Below are 17,626 nucleotides of genomic sequence, written 5' to 3' on the forward strand. Positions count from 1 at the left end.
ATAGAGGCATGGATGACATCCAATTGGATGTGTCTGAATCAGAACAAAACAGAGTTGCTGATCTTTGGCTCATGGCAGGCCCGAGCCAAATTAGGTCACAAATACAAAAACTTTCAGATCAGGGACTCTACGGTCAAGGTCCAAGACTAGATGAAGACCTTGGGCATTACTTTGGAAGCTTCACTTAACGCAGAGTATCATGTTTGCAACTTAAACAAAAGTTGCCAATATTACTTGCGTCTGCTCAGTCACATCAGACTATTTGTGAATGAAGCAAACAGTGCCACTATTGCTAGGGCCATCATCCTATCCAGGTTGGATTATGGAAATGTGTTAATGGTAGGAGCAAACAAGGGCTGCATCGCAAGATGTCAGATTATCCAGAACAGCACAGTGAGAATCATTGGAAAGACAACTAGAAGGGAGCATATAATGTCAGATAGAAGAGCCCTACATTGGCTGACAATCAACAAACGGATCACGTTCAAAGCCATGACCTTGGTCCACTGAAGTATCCATAGAAGAACCTCCAATAGACCCTCTAGACGAGCCTACACTAACTGCCTCAACGTCCCAAGATTCAATCTACCCAAGGTGGGAGGCAGCAGCTTTCTTATCAAAGCGGCCCAGCTTTGGAACTCTCTGCCACCTTCAATCCGGGAAAATCAATCATACCAGAACTTCAGAAACAACTACACTAACTGGCTGAAATCCACTGATATTTAACCCCAGTTCGCTATCCTCTTTAATTGGGCCACCATGTTCTATCTCAGCAATCCTCACGGGCGCCCAATGGTGTCATCTGCATCTCCTACTTAGCATCACTCCTTTTGTGGGGCTACCATATGTTTGCATCTTTAATGTATATAATCTATAATGCGGAAATGTATAATTTATCTATTGTGTAACTATAATGTGAATTTTTGTGTAACTAAGCTGTGAACTTCCTTGCAACCTATGCGCCCTGATACCCTCGGGTCTGGAGTGCAATACAAATTAATGAATAAACAAACAAACAAACAAACATGGTCAATCTCCAGCCTATTTGAAAGATCTGATCCTCCCATACATACCGGGTCGATAACTGAGATCAGAATCTAGGGGCCAGATTCTTTGCCCGGCGTTCAAACGCACTAATGTGCTGGGGAGATCTTTCCCGGTAATGTCAGCCCAAGCATGGAATGGACTACCCAATACCATCAGAAGGTAACTATCTGGCTTTACAAAAGGCCCTGAAGACCGCCCTGTTTAGATGGCCACTGCAGCTTCCCCAAGAATAACGTAATAGAGCATTTAGCCGGCCTGTCTCTTGTATGTTGTTCCCTTGTGTAAATGTGTGCGTCCTGATGCCTTCGGCTTCGGCGCAATATACATGTATAAAATAAAATGAAAAAATTAAAATCTTGTCATTTCTAGCAATGGAGCTTGGATGTTTTTGCCATAATGTCCGATTAATGGAAAAATATATTTTTGAATGGAAAAATATTTTTTTAATAAAGTGGACCCAGGGAATTTTATAATGTTGATTCTTTGCTAGTATACCCGGTAGTACCAACAGGATAAATATTCCATGAGGATTATTCCAGACTGAGTGCCACCGAAATAGTGCTTCTTCTTCTTGGTATATGCTTTTGGCGATCGTGTTTGGTCTCATTGGGGTGGACACGACGATCGACACACACGTGCTTAATGATCTCGGCGACGAGGAAGGGTAGGACTAGGTGGAATGAAGATTACCGGTAAATACCAGAGCATTACCTCCATGTCCACTCTTCCTAGTCCCAGTATTACCTCATGAGGTATACCAAAGCAGCAACGGGGAAAAGGTCCCAATGAGACACAGAGCCAAAAACAGTGCAGCACAAAACACACACCCACAATAACTCTTAATTCACATCCCCACAGACAAAACTCCAACCCCGAAGGAACCAACCCCTGAGTGGGAGAAACTCAACCCATAGCAGTTGATGAAAGTGCTTAGACCAGCCCAGGCAGCAGCCATACAAATCTCTTGCAGAGAAACCCTCCTTGCATTGGCCCAGGTAGCTGCCAAACCCCTGGTGGGCCCCCAAACCCCTGGTGGGCCGCCCCTGATCGTGCGCAGGCACAGGCAGGCCAGAAGCCACATAGGCCATGGAGATCATCGCACGGAACCACCGGAAAATGGAAACCACAGATTCCTTTCACCCAGCCCCAGATGGACCACAAGCAATCAGAAGACTATCAGATTGGCGGAAAAGAGCAAACCTAGCCAAATACTCCAACACGGCCCACCGGACATCAATGTTATGCCAAGCCACCTCCTCAGGCGTTTTCGGATCATGAAAGAAGTCAGGGAGAACCAGATCCTGAGAGGTGTGAAAACCGAGAGACAACGTTAGGGAGAAACTTCGGACCACACCTCAGCACCACTGAGTCCGGCAGCACCCTCAGGAAAGGAGGGTGACATAAGAGAGTCCCAATCTCCCCAAGCCTACAGGCAGAAGTGATGGCAATAAGAAAAGCAGATTTCAGTGTAAGATGCTGGATATCAATCTCGGAAATGGGCTCAAAGGAGGCCCTTGAAGGAACCATAAGATAAAAGGGAGATCCCAAGGGGGAAGCCCTTCATCAGTAAAAGGACGGGAAGAAGAAAAACCCCAGAACAACTTCCCCACCAACACCTTCCCATCCAAGTGACCATCAGAGTTCCCCCAAAAGGAATTTAATGGAGAGCCACTGAGAGCGAAGCCTGGAAAAACCACCAGGTCCTTGTCAAAACCCCTCCTGGAGGAATTGAAGGATAGCAGGGAGGCTAGAACGCAGAGGAGGGATCCCAGACCGCCCATACCAGTCTCAGAAATGGCCCCAATGCCTGCCGAACACCTTCAGAGTGGAGGGTCTAAGAGCATCTATTATGCGGACTTCCAACCGCAGATCCCCTTGAAGGGGACACAGCCACCTCGGAACCAGCCAAGGTTCCTAGGACCAAAGCTGCAACAGAGAGGGGAACCAACTCCAGCGGGACCAGAACGGAGCTAACAACAACACAGTCACCCTGGACACTCTGATGCGCCGAACCACCCGGGGCAAAAGGGGAATAGGTGGAAAGGCATAAAGAAAACCCCAAGGCCACTGTACAGAGAGGGCATCCACCCCCAATCCCCTCGGCCTGAAAACCGAGAGCAGAAGAGGGGAACTTCTGCTGGGGCCGGGGATGCAAACAGGTCTAGAACAGGGGACCCTAATCTGACACAGGTCACCGCAAAGACCTTTGCCGACAGGACCAGTTCCGCAGAGGAGTGAAACCGGCATCTGAGAAGATCCACTTGAACATTGTCCACCCCCCTTATATGTGAGGCCACCAGAGACACCAGATGCGATTCCCCCCAGGTGCCTATCAGCGCTGCCAGAGCTTTCAAGGAACGGCTGGAACCCTTTTTGCAGTTGACATATGCCAAGGCTGTTGTATTGTCCGTTCGGACCAAAACCGCCCGACCGTCCAGCAACTCCTCGAAGTACACCAGAGCTTGAAGAATGGCACAATTCTCGCCAATTGGATGATCGACGGCTCTCCCAAGATCTCACAACCCTTGAGCTGAGAAGACCCCCAATGTAGACCCCCTCAGCCCATTCTGCTGGCGTCGGTAGTAAGAGAGGCCACAGGAGGAAGGACCATGGACACCTCAGCCTGTAGATTTGAACCCCCCGCCACCATAGCAGGGAGACTTGCAGCACTGGGGACACTGAAATCAAAGCTTTGAAAGCTGAGACGTCGGGAGCCAGTGGGAGAGAATATAAGACACCAGGGGATGTAACTGAAGACGGGCCCAAGGAACTAGAAAACACGCAAGACGCCACGTGCCCTGTAACTTCAGCAACAGGCGAGCCGAGACATATTGCCTTCTGAGAACCCTGCCCAGAACAGCCAGCAAGCGATAGACCCTCCCTAGGGACAGGAACACCCTCTCCATCCCGGTGCAAACCAGTGCCCTAATGAAAACTAGATCCTGAGATGGCTCCAGCTGAGACTTCCGCCAGTTCACTAGCAAACCCCAGTCCCGCAATGCCTGGCAGACTTGAGGGAGATGCGGCAGGATAGCCTGCCAACAGGACTCCTCGACCAACCAATCATCCAGGTAGGGAAATAAATATATGCACTTCCTGCAGATGCAAATGCACCACCAGGGGAGTCACCAGCATGGAGAACACTCCGGGAGCCGATCGCACCCCGGACGGGAGCACTTGGAACCAAAAACGCTGTGATCTCATCCAATCCCCCCTGCACAACATCCAGAGTACGTTCCACAAAGCTTCCACGTTGAAGCGTTCCGTCCGGACAAGCAGTGCAGGGCCTCAAGACCCATAAGCAGGTGACACATCCTAGAAGCCATAGGGACCAGGAACACCCGCAAGTAGAAAACTTGACCCACGAAAAGGGAGAGGTACGGGCAAGACGGTAACCCACAACAACAATTCAGAGAGAACGGATCCCATGGCCAACTACTTGGTCCGTGAGCTGGGTACCAAAGTCCTAACCATGCAAACTTGGACAGGAGGAGACAGGAACGGCAACTGATACCCCCCTCCGGAAGGAACCCATTACCCAGGAAGCCGAACCCCACCGGTCCCATATACCTCCGAAAAGATAGAGGTGAGGAGCCAGGGAAAACCGCCAGTCACTGCACTTGCACCAGAGGAAAATCACAGGACGTTGAAGCAGGCCTGCGCCGCAATATAACAGCATGCTTGTCAGCCCACAAAAAGATCTGACCTATCAAAAGGAAGATACAGGACAGCCCAGTAGTCCAGAAGACTATGGCCCCCTCAGCTGGCAGAGGAGCCACCAGGCTGGCGTCAATGAGCAGAGTACTGTCACAAAGCGGGGCAGTGCAATCCATCCCAGATAGCAGACACCAAAGGCAACCCCATACCTGGGGTATGCCTATACTGAAAAACTCGCTGAAGCGACAGACCCCTCCACCGGCACCAGGGGCTCTGAGAACCCCTTTAAGCACAGACATGTGCCACCATCTGCCATATTACTTCACGCGTCTGAGAGGAGGCGTGAAAGCAACACGTCGGCATCGGAGGACCTATGTCCTAAAAGAAGAGACACTGGGAACCCCCTGCATGGCCGTTACTTCCCTGATGCATTAGCAGTTTCTATAATTCCATGCCGTCAAGGGAAAAGAAATTCATCTCCGCCCGTCCCCCGCGCAGTTCAGAGGAAGAGGACAAGACAAGGAGCCTGCGTCCATGGCTAGCACAGACCCAAACACACCACTAACACACCACCTGTATACACAGCACATGACTGAGAGGTGGCTTGAGCCCTGCATCACGTAGCTGGTAGCCCCATGCTCTGGTTCTCCTCAATGCGTCGGCCTTGGAAGGATGAAGGGCTGAGTCAGCCCCGCTGAGACTCAAACCCCTGAAGTGTAGACTATGCCAGGCTGCTACCCTTCCAGCCGTAAGATAGTGCTTGCAGACGTGTCCAAATCTGTGCCGTTTTCACAGGCTGCACGCAGAGAATGCAGCTAACATCCGGTGCATCCTGGGCTGTGCGTGTCTGAGGAGCGGGTGGCATGTGACATGCCTGCGACAGAACAGAGCCCTCACACTTTCAAAGACTCTCTGCCACTGTCACCCCACGACAAGAAGCAGAGAGGCCTCACAACAAAGGGAAGGCTAGCCCATACTGCCAAGTGCTTGCCATCATTTCTTAATGTCCCCACTTCTCAGTCAGAGCGTCTTCAAAGATGCAGCCAATAAAGATGTGTACACAGAGCACGAGGAAACGGCCTGTCGAGCTAATGGCTACCCCTCCTGAAGGCACCAACCAAGAGGGAAAAACCAAACAAAACAATCCCCTAGGCAAGGCCGCATCAAACAGAAGGCATGTTGTTGCACGGCCCCAACGGCAGGAGAATCAGGGCACAAACATTCACAAAGCCTCCAACTCCTTACCGCATCCTGGGCCCTGCAGGACCCAGGATGTGAAGTCCTCGCGCCGGCGTACAACCTCGCAAAACACAACCGGGCGAGGCACCAGCCTCCGTAAGGCACACTAAGGAGCTGGCATGAATGGGACGACAAGATGGCCATACCAGCAGGAGAAGGGAAAAACAGCAAGCACAGAGCCCACTCCCCTCTCCTTACCTTCTCCTGGGCCGAGCAGGACCCGGGACACAATGCCCACGCTGCGGTCCGGTGCCCAGCAAAGAACCGAGCGAGGCAATCCCGCTCAATGGGACCCCAAGCCCTACAGGGGACCCAGGAGCAGTGCCGCACCCGAGGGAGCTGAAGGCCCCGCCACACAGCCCCCCCCCCCAAGGGCAGCAATCGGTGCTCCCCAGTGCCCTCCACCGGGAAGAAAAAGTCCAACCTGCCGGATGCAGGAAAGATTAAACTGAGTGACGTGGATGTGGGGGAGGAGTTATAGGCATTTAAAGAAATAGAAGAAGGTCATGTTTCGGAGGCAGGGGCCTCATGAGGTAAGTACTGGGACAAGGAAGAGCGGACGTGGAGATAATGGGACCGTTCAGTGACTAATGCCGCCTCTGCCAGCATGAAACGTGCATTTCTCTTTTTTGTTGCGGTGCCATCCTCTGTCATGCGTAGGTGATTTTATACAAGGTCCTTACTGAGAGTTCTCTCTGTATTCATTGGCAGTTGGTATAGGGTACCGGCGTTCTGTGTGTGTGCCCTTTTCCTGGTGTAACACACGTCTGAGAGGCCCTCAGCAAGTGCGAGCGTCGGGCTCCTCTGGTCCGTATTTTGATGCTTCCGGAGTGGTTGTGCGGGTGGCTTGGGTGGCATTGGCTGCAGAGCGGTTGGGGTAAGCGTGATATAGCTCGTATTACTGTTCTGGGTGCCCATGGGTGGTATTATGGGTTGCGGTGGCCCATTGATGCAGGTGCTGTCTTGTGATATGCATCCTGCGAGGGTATGGTGGATGCCATGAGGGTAGTAACGTGCGTAGTCTTTCAAAGTAAGGAGGAAAATAGACACGGGGAAAGTAACTGTTTGATGCCCTTCGTGTATGTGTGTTCCGCCGTTTATTTTGGGAGCTCCATTAATGCGGCCAGCGCCTACTTATTCTTTCTGACAGACGTTTTATTGAATGATGCTCCCCACTCCCATTATATCTATAACATGTATGACTTTGTTATGTACAGTACTGTTTGTGTATGTAACCTGTAAGCTTTCAGCGCCCAGCAGCCCCAGGGTTTGGCCGCGTTTTGCAAATAAATACAAATAGATGTCTCCCTCGCTGTATCCTGTACTGCAGCCAGCGCCTCGATGCCCACAGGTTTAGAGCGCTCTACAAAAGGAAAAATATTTAATTCTTCGAAAGCATGCCTTATTTTTTAGGGTTGAAAGACTTAGAAAGAAGTAGAACCCGGATGCTGCCTTAAAGGCGTGTCTAATCAATCCTTCACGCCTTGGACTTCAAATGAGCCGTCTCTCTGCATTCTTAATGAGTGTCGATTGTGCCCCAAGGAATATTTCCACCTCATTAAAGGAGAATGGCCAAGAGATCTAGTTATGGTGAGAGGTTTTCCACTAGAGAGGGGTCATTAGCCCTCACTCGTTTAGATTTCAAGGTACTCTTAGTTGCTATTGACATCCCAGCGCCATCGCTTTGAGGCAGATTTTGATCAAAGCGCATCATTAGGTATTTGCCAATGTAAACGAGGGCCCTCTTAACGTCAGACTTTCAACGTGCTCAACCCCCCCTTCTTCAATAAAGAGCTGCAGGAGAGAAGACCTGAGGCGTGGTTTACAAAAAGGTTTTTCAATGGGAAAAACCCTCAGAAAATTGCTTTGTAAATCAGGCCCACAGGCGCTGAAACCTGGTGAGTTTATACACGAACTTGAGGGATACGCTTTTACAGCGCCATATTTGGCAGCGCAGGTCTTCGGTGAGTGTGGGGTCGCTAGCAATCGTTAAACCACAGCTGGGGTTGATAGACTGAGATATGTTGTTTTACAGCAGCCATGACGTATTGGGGGGGGGGGGGGGGGGGGGGGGGGGGGGGGGGGGGGTGTGTGTGTGTGTGTGTGTGTGTGTGTGTGTGTGTGTGTGTGTGTGTGTGTGTGTGTGTGTGTGTGTGTGTGTGTGTGTGTGTGTGTGTGTGTGTGTGTGTGTGTGTGTGTGTGTGTGTGTGTGTGTGTGTGTGTGTGTGTGTGTGTGTGTGTGTGTGTGTGTGTGTGTGTGTGTGTGTGTGTGTGTGTGTGTGTGTGTGTGTGTGTGTGTGTGTGTGTGTGTGTGTGTGTGTGTGTGTGTGTGTGTGTGTGTGTGTGTGTGTGTGTGTGTGTGTGTGTGTGTGTGTGTGTGTGTGTGTGTGTGTGTGTTTTATTTTTTTAAGACAGGTAATTGGTGAGTGTACACGGGTATATTAATGCAGCGCATACTGATTCCTTCACCAAGGCACTGTCCGTGGGGGAAATAACCACTAGCGTGGATGGAAATATATCCATGGACTTGTGAACAATCGATATGTTCTGGGACTTTCACTTTGCTCCTGCACAAGTGGGCCTCGTGCTTTTAACGCATAATCGGTTTGTTGCCATGCCCTGTTGACTCCTATCTCACACATCAGACATTGTCCCTGTTGATTGACCTCAAAGCGGCTGACCAGCCTCTCCACACTCATGAAAGGGCTTATCTTAACAGAGCAACTGTCAGGAACGGCGCCAGGGCCTTTCAACTGTTTCAAAGGAAAGGGGGCTTGAGCCTCAGGAGGGCCGTAACAACTGCCCTCGATGTTGTCAGTCAGCAGTCTTGTAACAAAGCAATATATTTTCTCTATTTTCGTTCTGGGGCTTAAAATGGGTTCTTTGCAGAGCTTGCATTACAAGCTGCATTTCCTAGAGCCCTTACAGCCTCACTTCCCACGGGATATAAAGATGTGTTATCACCTTATTGATTCTAACACTGCTTCAGCCACATCAGCCATTTGCTGACAAATAAGGGTTTATAGTTCTTCAGTGAGCATTTAGTATTTACAATCTCTGCTGGCAGGCGGTCTCGTAACAATCGGCGGCTTTTAACCTTATCTTTGTCACCATTGTAATGTATGCATCCCAGGGGGGCCTCAGACTGCTTTTGTTCTAAGAAATGGGCCCCCACGCATCTTCAGCCGAGTCTGGCAACCGTAAATTGATGCCCTCTAACGCTGCGGGGGGGGGGGGGGTGCGGGGTGCCCATGGCTAGTATGAACCACCCTCAGTTCCCACCTGTTTCTGGGCACAGCCTAAAGAGTGGTGCAGTCCCAACTAATTGATGAGCCTCCCCGGGACGCCCACCCACACAGGCTGAGGATAATGTGAAAGCCCAAGCTGTTGGCATTGCCAATGCTTGTTTTTTGTTTTTAAATGTGATCCTAGATATGGAGACTTGTTAGCACGTTCTAGCATTAGCCCGTTTAAAGCAAAACAAGCCAAAACGAGCTTATGGCCTCCAACAACTATGATCCGTGCTTCGGGGCGGCCCCTATCTGGTGCCTCCTCGGCATAAAAGCAGCACATCTGTTAATGAGTGTTTGTACAAGGTTTGGAGTGGACGCATTGATGCCTGCATCATCCCTAGTGGTGTAACAGGGGCCCCCGCAACCCCCGCGGGGCGCGGGCCCCTGTGACCACATGTCCTGGGAGGGGGCCCCACTTGGAGTAAAACAAAAAAGAAAAATATTTCGAATTTTTAAAAAATTTCTTTTTGAATTCACTCTGCATTTATAAAGAATGTATTTCTGTAACAGAAATAATTTCTTTATGAAGGCAAAGTGAATACAAAAAGAAACTTTCTTTTTGAAGTCCGGGGTCCACCCCCACCCCATGACATGGAAGCCTCTAGGCTGGAGGCCTCCATGTCATGTTGTGGGGGAAGCCCTATGACTTCAAAAATAAATACTTTTTTTTTTAAGTCACTCTGCCTTCATAAAGAAATTATTTCCGTTATAGTTCAGTCCTTAACGGAAATAATTTCTTTATGAAGTCAGAGTGACTTCAAAAAGAACATTTATTTTTGAAGTATTATGTCTCCCCTCAACCCCATGACGTGTGCGTATGTGAGTGTATGGTGAATGCACACAAATGTATGGGTGGCTGGGTATGCGTGTGTGCGTGTACAGTGAAAGGGTGCACCCTTAAATGTATGGGTGGCTGCCTGGGTGTGCCTTTATAGTGAAAGGCTGCACACTTAAATGTATAGGTGACTGCCTGTGTGAGTGTATGGTGAAAGGGTGCACACAAATGTATGGGTGGCTGGGTGTGCGTGTACGGTGAAATGATGCACACTTAAATGTATGGGTGGGTGCCTGGGTGTGTGTGCCTGTATGGTGAAAGGTTGTACACTTAAATGTACGGGTGGCTGCCTAGGTGGGCCTGTATGGTGAGAGTGCAGACTTAAATGTATGTACGGATGGCTGGGTGTGCGTGAATATATGGTGAATGTTGTGTGTGCTTGTGTTCAGGGGTGCAACAAAACCGACATTTTAAGGGAGTTAACCCTTCAAATGTTGGGAGAGGCGCTAACTTCACGTGTGGTGGGGAGGAGCAAATTTATTTGTGTGGGGGCATCTAACTTCTTTACGCATTTTGATGAGACTATCCTAGTGCAGCTTCAATGTTACAAGCAGTTAACTCTTTCCTTTAAGTCTGAAAGCACCCACTTATGCACTGCTCTGAGAATGACTGGTCTCCTGTTCCCGCTCTACCCTTCCAATCACTCCCCTGGCATGCAAGTACTAAACCCACATCACAATTTCAATTGCTTAAAAAATTTGGCATTTGAATGCAGGTACCAACAGTGAAATGCTGTACATTAGTAATTGCTGGCCCGGGCTTTGTTAACAGCGAAACCCAGGTGAAACCCAGGTGCCGTTTAACATCTGTGTTCTTTTCTGTCCGGTAACTGCTCTGTAGGTCAGCCAGGTCAAGTCAATATAGCCCACAATTTCAGGGGCGGGGGGAGTGCTGAAGCCCAGTCAGCTCAATGGTGTTGCACCACTACTTTTGTTTAATGCCTTTTTTGATTACTTATTGGTAATCTTCATTACTCCTAGCCCTATTCTTCCTCATCCCAGTACTTGTGTATGAGGCAGTATGCCTCATACACACGTACTGGGATGAGGTAGGGGTACATGAAGGTATTGCCTGACTTAGCTACCTGTAATCTTCATTACTCCTAGTCCCACTCGTTCTCATCCCAGTACTTACCTATGAGGCATGGAGCTTCATACATAAGCAATGGGACAAGGAAGAGGGATGTGGAGTTAATTCTGGGCCAATGAGCTGATTTTGGAGGTTGTGGTAGGGGATGGGAGGGAGAGGGGATGTGTGGGGGGGTGGGATTGTGCAATAAATCATAATGCTTGTCCATGTCCATGCTCAGCAGGCATGATATGTGGTGTTAGTGGCATTTTGGTGCAGTCAGTCTAGTCATTCCTCAATTTGGTATGAATTTTATTAACTGGGCATTTCTGATAAAGCAGTCCTGCTAAGTGTAATTACCTGGCTAGACTGGCATTTGGGTTCTGCCAGTCTAGCCATTTCTTACTGTGGCACTGTATATTTTACTGGGCATCTGTGATAAAATTATATGATATGATAAGGTAAGTCATATATAATGCGCCTGTACACAAGTGTTTTTAGGCACGACAAGACAATGGATGGAAAATAGAGCGAGGACAAGACAAATGATCTTGCTAAACCGTGTTTCATTCAGATCATGCAAGTGCGAGAACAAGAAGTGCAAGTGGAAAGGGAGGGGGGGGAAGTGCAAGGGAGAGGGGAGGGGAAACAGGCCAACAATGCTCTGAGTAAGTGCTACCAGGGCAGTGCGGCTCTGGGTAGTGCCAGGAGAACAAGGGACTGTAGGGTTACAGTTACAGCCCTTAACTGCGTGGTAGGCCCGGAGGCAGTGCAAGGGTGACTGATCAAGAAAGAGCCTGGACTCAGTCACCAAGCAACCCGTTGGTACAGCAGACAGGTAGGTCAGCAGGAGAGGGAGAGAGAGAAAGCAGAGGAGAAGAGGAACGGTTTGAGCTGCTTCTGGAAATTCAGGTGGTCCGGCTCAAGTTTCGGAGGGGCAGGAAGGCCATTCTAGAGGGAGGCACCTGCAGGGGTAAGGAATCTACCTCCCTTCCCCCCACAATCTCTGCCTGGAGAAGCATCTAAACCTTAGGGCTCGAGAAGGAAGGTATTTTGGAAGAGAGTGTTGGATGTAGTGCAGATCCCAGCCCCAGAAAGCCTTGTGGACAATGCAAAGGGTCTTGAACTTGATCCTTGCAGCCACCGGGAGCCAGTGGAGAGATTTCATGGCTGGAGAGATACGGTCCTTGGGCTTGAGGCCAAGGATAAATCTCGCAGTCCTGTTCTGGATTAGTTGCCCGGGGCGGAGAGTAGAGGAAGGCAGATTGAGAAAGTGGCTGTTGCAGTAGTCCAGCCTAGAGAGAACCAGAGCTCTGGAGACAGTTTGTCCAGCTTTCCCAGCTTCCATTATCAAAGACTGCGCAGAACCGCTAGCCCCCTTCCTATCAGCCTTTGTAAATGCCTCTTTTACCACAGGGATAGTCCCTGCCTCCCTCAAGGAAGCCTGGGTCCGCCCTCTTCTAAAGAAGCCAACGCTCGATCCCACCTCCCCCAATAACTACAGACCCATCACCACTGTCCCGTTCCTCCTCAAAATATTGGACAAAGCAGCCTACCTGCAGGTTCAACACTTCCTTGAAGAGAACAAACTCCTTGGTCTCCGCCAATCTGGTTTCCGCCCCAGACACGGAACAGAAACCGCCCTACTTGACTTGAAAAACCAGATGGACGATGCGAGAGACTTGGGCAAACCTGCACTCCTCCTACTCCTAGACCTCTCAGCGGCCTTCGACCTTGTGGATCATGGCGTCCTATGCCACCACCTCACCACCACGGCCAAATTCTCCCCAGAGGCTACAGCATGGATCACCTCCTTCCTACAAGACAGAACCATGCAAGTATTCTCCGACCTAGCCGCCGCATCACCAACCACTATACTCTGTGGGGTGCCCCAAGGCTCCTGCCTCTCCCCCACGCTATACAACATTTTTACACGCCCCCTCTTCCTCATCCTCGACGCCATGGGCATCTCATACACCAACTACGCACAAATCCTCATCACTCTCACAGGCAACTACAACACTGACTCCCTGGCCCTCAACAACCTTTACAATACCATCCAAGCCTGGATGGCAGACAACGGTCTATGCCTCAACTCTGACAAGACGGAACTCCTACTGGTAGGCTCTCCTGACACCCTAAAGAATCTAGATGCCCAATTCAGTCACTTCACCATTGATTCCATTAAAATTCCAGTCTCCGAATCTGTCAAAACCCTGGGAGTTTATCTGGATTCTAGCCTATCCATGGACAGACAAATCAATGCAATTGCCTCTGCAGCGGCATATCATGCCAAACTTATCAATGCAGTCAGACCCTTTCTCTCCAAAGAGAACTGCACTAACATAGCCAGAGCCATCACAGTCTCTAGGCTAGACTACTGTAACATACTCTTTCTAGGAACCTCTAAAAAAACCTAGAGAGACTACAAGTAATACAGAACAATGCTCTCCGGGCAGCCCAAGGTATTGCAAAAAGAGAACACATCTCTGAGGCCAGAAAACTAGCCCACTGGCTCCCAATAAAAGAAAGGATATTATTCAAAGCCCTCACATTGACCCACAAGTGCATCCACCTTACTGCGCCTGCATACCTCTCACAAAGAATACACCCTGTCTCCTCCACCAGGCCAACCAGATCACCCTACACCAACATGCTCTCAGTGGCTCTAGTAAAAAAAGTAAAAGCGGGCGGATCCAGCTTCCCTTACCTTGCGCCCTCGCACTGGAATGCCCTACCACACACTATCCGTGGAGAGGCCTCCCTCACCACCTTCCGCAAAACGCTAAAGACTACCCTGTTCACATAAGGCTAGACATACTAGCACGACTACCCCATGTATATCGTATCATATGTTCAAAAGTAATTCTTGTAACAACAGTACGTCATCCTGCAACATTTACAATGTGTCAACATCCGCTATTTTACCTGTACCATGTAACTAAGTTCATTGCAAGTAACAGCGCCTCAATGCCCCTGGGCTGCTTGTGCGCTATATAAATGTAAATAAATAAATAAATAAATAAAACAGTGAGCTTCTGGGGGAAAGTGAGAAAGGGAAGAGTCCCTTTGAGGAGTTGCAGCTGGTAGTGGGACTTCTTGGCGACATCCGAGATGTGAAGAGAGAAAGAGAGAGTGGAGTTGAAGCGAGAGAGGAATGAGAGAGGAGAGTAGGCTGATGGGAGATTGAAAGAAAGCCTGGTGTCATCCTCATAACACTGAAAGTTAGAGGAAAAGTTAGAGATCAGGTGAGCCAAAGGGGTTAAGTAGAGTTTGAAAAACCAGGTTGAGACGATAGAGCCCTGGGGAACGCCACAGGTAGAGAGAGGTGGCAGAGTGAAAGGGACCAAGTTGGACCTGAGAGGGGCGGTCCAAGCGGAAGGAGGTCAGCCACTCCAGGGCCTGATCCATGATGCCCTGGTTGTCACGTAGTCGATTGATCAGGATGGTGTGGTTGACCGTGTCGAAAGCAGAGGAAAGTTCAAGGAGGATGAGGACAGAAGGAATACTGGAATCAAGGTTAGAGATTAGATCTTCACAGGTGTTCAGGAGAGCAGTTTCCGTGCCTCTGGCAGCTCTTAAGCCAGACTGATGGTCATGGAGACAACCAACAGATTCAGTGTGGAGAGTAAGCTGGCAGTTGGCCAGCTTTTCCAAGAGTTTGGGAGAGGGGAAAGTTCCAGTGGCAAAAGAATGATTACCGAAATCGCCCAAGGCTGGATCATGGGTGTCAATGTGGTCCTTGATGGTTATGGAGGAGCAGGTGAGCACCTGTTTCAATGACACTTCCATAGATGGGAGTTGTCTAGAAACCTTGTCAGGTGTGAGAGAGAAAGAGGAGAAAGGAGGAGGAGAGGGAGAGATGGCTAAAGGGGGCCGAGAGAGGAAGAGCGAGAGGAAGAGGAGATAGTGGACAGGATGTCCTGAGTTTTAGCGGAGAAGCGAGAGGCCAAAGCCGCACAGAGGGCCTGTTGACGGAACAGGAGAGGTAGAGACCGCAACAGGATTGGCCAGTTCCTTGCAGATTTTAAAGAGTTTGGCTGTGTTGGTAGAGGCCGCAGAGACGCAGGCTTGAATGTGTGCCCTCTTCTTGATGAATCTTATTGCTCCGACTGGCATTTTGGTGCAACCAGTCTAGGTATGTCTTAATGTGGCCTGGCATGCTTTACTGTAATGTTATTATGTGTCTACACTGGTCTACATCGTGCAGCCAGTTGGACATGTTTTCATTGTGGCATGGCATTTCTAATAGCAAAGCATTAATGTTCATGTGCACTGTTGGTGACTTGCATGTATTGGATGGGTGTTACCCTACAAAACAATAGCAAACACTGGCTTTTTAGCCAGTTTTTCTCAGAAAGTGCTGTATATTGCATGAAATCACATATTTATATCTTTCTCCTATTGCAGTGTGTGGCATACCCCTTCAGCAGCACGTTAATGCGTATTGCGCAAGTGTGGTAATCTAGGCCGTCCCAGAGTGTGGCGCGACCCGTGATTTGTTGCTGGTTTCGGGGGGGGGGCCCTCAGCATGGCTTGCAGGGGGTGCCCCCAGATCTTGTGTTACACCACTTGGTGTAAAGGTTGAACCATCAGGGGGATCGGGTGTGGTGGGGGTAGGGGGGCGAGACACACGCTTGATGAAGCCCCTTGTGATCTTTAAGAACGTTGTACTTTCTCCTCCCAGCCCATCACAAAGTGCTGCCTCTGTGTCTTTATGTAATGAAATGATTGACCAATAAACAAAGAAGGGGGAAGGGCATCTGCTGCCAATGAAGGCCCTCCCACCAAACCGGCCTCTTTACCAAATGGAGGGCCGTGGGGTGGTCCATGAATGCAGGTCATACGGGGGCAATCGTGACAAAGGTGATAATTGGCGACTACCCGATATAGGTTTAATCCTTGTTCCTTTGCGCCGGTACCATGTCTGAACCCTCCTTGTGATTCTACCAGGATGTTTTCAGAATCCACTCCATTTAGGTGTCTTGAGAACACAAGCCTCCTGAATTTCAGACTAGTAGTAGCTAACAAAGGTATAGGTCGGTAGGCTTTAGGACTGGCAGCGCTATCAAAGAATGGCGCCAGCTCAGTGGTATTTGACTTTATACAAATGATGATTAATATGCGTGTATGGAAAGGGACCCATATATCGATGTTGGACTCAAATTAAGTGGGATAGCATCTGGGCTTGAGTTTTTATGCCCCGCTTGCATCCTAACTACACGCCCACTTCAGCTACTGGAACCAAATTAGGATTATCCAAAGGGGATGGAGGAAGAGTTCGCCCACAGATGGAAACTCACTTGCTGCTTCATGCTTGCTGTATCCCGAATGATTGCATGTTTGAGTGACGGGAGCGAGGGATGATGCATGAGCCCTGGGTCTGACAGAGGTCTGTGTCTGTGTTCCATGAGTGTCACTTTACCGTGAGGGCCAGTGTGAATAGATGTTTGGTGGGTGCCACTGTTTACTCTGTAACGAATCCTGATGGTAACAACTGATCTACTGTGTAACTGAAGCTATGGATGCAATCAGGGCAGTTTCTAGTCCATTTGGTGGCAGGGCCGTAGGAATACGCACCCCCACACACCATCCCGTGCGCCACACCCACTGCACCCTGTGCGCCACTCTCACTGCAACCCGTGCGCCACACCCACTGCACGCCACACCCAGACTACACCGTTAAGGGACTCCTACCCAAAGTCAAACAGTCTGTCAACCAAGGAATGGATTGCCGTTTGCAACGGTGGGCCACTTTTTCATTGGTGCCCAAGACAATTGTATGCCCTAGTCCCACGTAGGCTGCAGATAATGAGGACTGGGCACACCAAGCGACCATGAATATGACATAGGATGCAGTATATACAACCAACAAAGAACACAAGATGCTGAAGGGGGCTTGGAGGCAACCCAAGCCAAAAGGGCAATGACAAGGAGACACCTGAACCCAATAAACAATCACTTTAAAATTCTTTGAATGGGAATCAAGTGTATGCTTTGATACAGTAAAGTCTGACTGCTGACTTATTATAAGGACACATGGACCCAGATTATTTATTTATTCATGCAATGTTTGCCGGGTACATGTATATTTATTTATTTATGCAATGTTTGTCAGATACAGGTACGCGACAAACATTGCATAAATAAATAAATTACCCGTGCCCATGTACCCGACAAACATTGCATAAATAAATAAACAGGGTCGTGGCTTAAAGAATATTTACTCAGCAACACTGGTCAAAACTATTATCAGCATAATGAAGTAACTCATCACCAGTGCCATGGGAGTGGTTTAAAGTGGAATTGATAAATAGTTTGGAAAAGAAGCAACATGAAAGAAACTTTTAAAGCGCTTTGTATGCTGCACTAGTGGCGCTTGTATGAATGTGAGTCAGAGACTGTGAAGTGTTAACTTGCAAACCTGCAGAGAGGCAAAGCTGCCTACAATGCACGCCCACTCCCCACACCCCACTGCACCTCCCCT

General features: G+C 49.3%; 1 long non-coding RNA gene across 2 annotated transcripts in view; it reads right to left on the reverse strand.

The window, feature by feature from the left end:
- The window catches only part of LOC138510931 (uncharacterized), a 169,308-nt gene that overhangs the window by 89,596 nt on the left and 62,086 nt on the right, over window positions 1–17,626 (reverse strand). The window lies entirely within an intron of this gene.

The sequence above is a fragment of the Ambystoma mexicanum genome, chromosome 6p (assembly GCF_040938575.1).
Source record: "Ambystoma mexicanum isolate Mex_15411 chromosome 6p, UKY_AmexF1_1, whole genome shotgun sequence".
Lineage (NCBI taxonomy): Eukaryota > Metazoa > Chordata > Amphibia > Caudata > Ambystomatidae > Ambystoma > Ambystoma mexicanum.